The sequence below is a fragment of the Cupressus sempervirens genome, chromosome 3, assembly GCF_028749045.1.
Source record: "Cupressus sempervirens isolate cs-2001-9-10 chromosome 3, ASM2874904v1, whole genome shotgun sequence".
Lineage (NCBI taxonomy): Eukaryota > Viridiplantae > Streptophyta > Pinopsida > Cupressales > Cupressaceae > Cupressus > Cupressus sempervirens.
Window position 1 is genome coordinate 202,117,160 of NC_143120.1, and position 3,097 is coordinate 202,120,256.

A 3,097-nucleotide genomic window follows, 5' to 3' on the forward strand; every position below is an offset into this window, starting at 1 on the left:
TGAATCACATTGAAGTCTCTTTATTTAGACAGCTAATAGTAATAGTGAATGCAAAGTGGGGCTGTTCTTTACGTAGGCTGGCTTCATGAAATCGATTTACCTCTAGAATTAAACAGCAAGTCATCCATGAATCCCAGAATCACAGGGAGATGATTGAAAAATAACGCCTAACAATTAGAGTACAAAGTAGAAACAAAATTTCGGACTATTCATGTTGCAAAGAAGTGGAAATCTCATATTAAAAATATTTGACAAGAAAACCTTGATAATGCAACTCTTATATCACATAAATATCATGAAACTGACCGCCAAACAAACCGGCTATCCTATTTCATGCATTTCAATTGAATTATTGAGGCAGGAATGCATAAAAGAGTAGCCTCATGGCATGGCAAGATCGACAAGGAAAATTTAGGATCCCCTGAACTTCGTCTTCTGTCCACAGATATCGACGCACACAGTCCCAGTTATCATTGTCCTCATCTGCGCATACTCCTTGACATGCCCAATCTGACTCCAGCTGAGGATTCGAGCTAAGTTGTGCCATTTTGGAGGTGCTCTCAGCAGTATTCGTATTGGTATTGGTATTAGGATAATCAGGAAATTGCTCCTCCCAGTCATCACTGCTAACAGAGGAGTTATTGTTTTTCCTTTCACCCAGCATTAATGAATTCAACTCTTCGTTGTGAGCAATTCCATTTGGGAGATGAGAACTGAATGTCCATTGGGGATCAGTTGTATGATTATCTAGATTAATTGTATACTCACTACTGCTATTGTTGCTCTTTGTCCTTTTCATGATATCAGAGTTCTCCCTGAAGGCCTTGCCTGCTTCCGACCTCCAAAGCTTCAAGAAAAGATCACTCGGTTCCTTTGTGTTCTCCATCAACTCATTCTCAGACGAGAGGATTGAATTTCGGGAGAATCGTGATTCAGCTTCGAGCCTCGCCATCTCCCACTGTGACGCATGCTTCAGGAGTGGTGTAGACTGATCATTGTTGGGCGCATGGGTCGAAAGATCGAGTCCCATTCGCACAAGTTTTTTCTTCAAATGGGTGTTCCAGAAGTTCTTAATCTCATTATCAGTTCTCCCTGGCAGCTGAGAAGCTATTATAGACCACCTGCATAAAGTCATTATATTAATGTTAACAATATCACTACTCCATCATAATCATCAGCATCTCTAGTTGGTTTATCAGCTTGTTTTTACTACCTGTTCCCTAGAGTTGCATGGAGGTTAAGGATACTTCTTTCTTCCTCTGTTTGAAACTGGCCTCGCTTAATATCGGGTCTCAAGTAATTCGTCCAACGCAGGCGGCAACTCTTCCCACACCGAAGAAGCCCTGCATATAGTAATTGATATAACATTAAGTTACAACCTAACCTCGTACAAGCAATGATGCCACGTTTAACTTCATTTATTGTGCACATGCAAATTTCTTTACAATGAATCAACCAAATACTTGTGTACTCCACCTCTATACAAATTGGTCAGGTTCATACAAGTGACAGCACACACAGAACTTAAAGATGATATCTACCTTTCTAAAGTAGACACCCATTAAGCATAGATACGTTTAAAATTCAATATGTATTAAGTAGTTAGGTGGAAAAAGAAAAAGAAATGAGATGGAGATAGATCTTAACAAACATATGAAGATCGTAGATGAGATAACATAGGAGAAGATATAATTTTAGCAGGAATCTTCAGTATATGTGAATATTCTCAGGCTAATCTCCATCCAAAATGTACTGACCCTTTTATTTTCTTTCAGATTCACGAAAATGTAGATATTTTTTCCCAAACTATGCAGATCATGAAGATCAAACGCTGAAATTTGCAGAAATTTTTTTATTTGAAGCTTCGTTGTCAGAAAAGGGAATCCATGATGTTTTAGATTTTTTTAAAAATTGGTCAACTGTACAGTTTGTATGTTTATATGTTTGACTATTTATAGATTCTCTTAACATCAACATAATGGATCCGTTTCTATGATCCACCATCTTAGTCATCCATGAAATCTCGAATCCTTAGGAAAGATCACAGAATTTGATCCAAAACATTGATGTTAAGAAAATGCACACATGCTCATATCTAAAAACACACAACAAATAACATTACTCAGCTTTTAAACACAACCTACGAAAATTCAAGTAATAATTATTTAACTATATATCCTTCAAAATGCTCCAGTTTTATAATAACATTAATAAACAAATAAAGTCTATATATCCCCTTAAGTTCAAAGACCCCATATTGTTCTCTATCTATCTAGAAAACTAGAACAAAATATTCATTAACAAATAACTTAATTCTCTGCCAGCTTTAGAAACAAGAAGCCCCATTAGAGAAGAAAATGCAATGTATAAGAATTGATTATTTTTACGATTGGACACGAAAATAAACATAATCTAATGCATGTAATTCCTAGACTAGACAAACGTTAAATTGAGAAATTCCTTACCCAATAAACAAAATGTGTATATAATTTCTTGCCAAATAAGTATGTGTTAAAGTCAAATGATTCTACGTGGCTTATACTCCAAATGAAATGAAAACAATATACAGACCAGCCTGTTTGGGAAGAGCACGCCAGCTTCCATGGCCGTTTTGCTTAATATGCTCAACTAGAATCTTATCTTATTCACTTGTCCAGGGCCCCCTTTTCAGGCCAGTTTTCTCACAGCAAGGGGCTCTAGTCATTATTGTTCTGTTATCACTCTCGAACGCCTGAATAGAAGTAGAGTTTACAAAAGGTAAGATTGGCACTACCACATACAATTTTTCCTCATCGTGCATACGACGTGGACAAAGATTTTCCTCAAATTATCAGTGAAAAAATGAAATGCTAAAATCTAAATCTAAATATGATCTTTGAAAATATTAAACGTTTGATTTGTTTTTCTTCCACGACGTGGAGAAAGATTTTCCTCAAATTATCAGTGAAAAATGAAATGCTAAAATCTAAATCTAAATATGATCTTTGAAAATATTACCATTTGATTTGTTTTTGTTAATGTTGTTTAATTATATTCTGTTTAAGAAGGACATTTTATGTTTTAACTTTCTTATCTATTTTATTAATAATTATATTAA

General features: G+C 35.3%; 1 pseudogene; it reads right to left on the reverse strand.

Annotated features, from left to right (window-relative positions):
- Positions 1–349: 349 nt before the first annotated feature.
- Positions 350–2,704, reverse strand: LOC149565518 (transcription factor MYB17 pseudogene; annotated as a pseudogene).
- Positions 2,705–3,097: the final 393 nt, after the last annotated feature.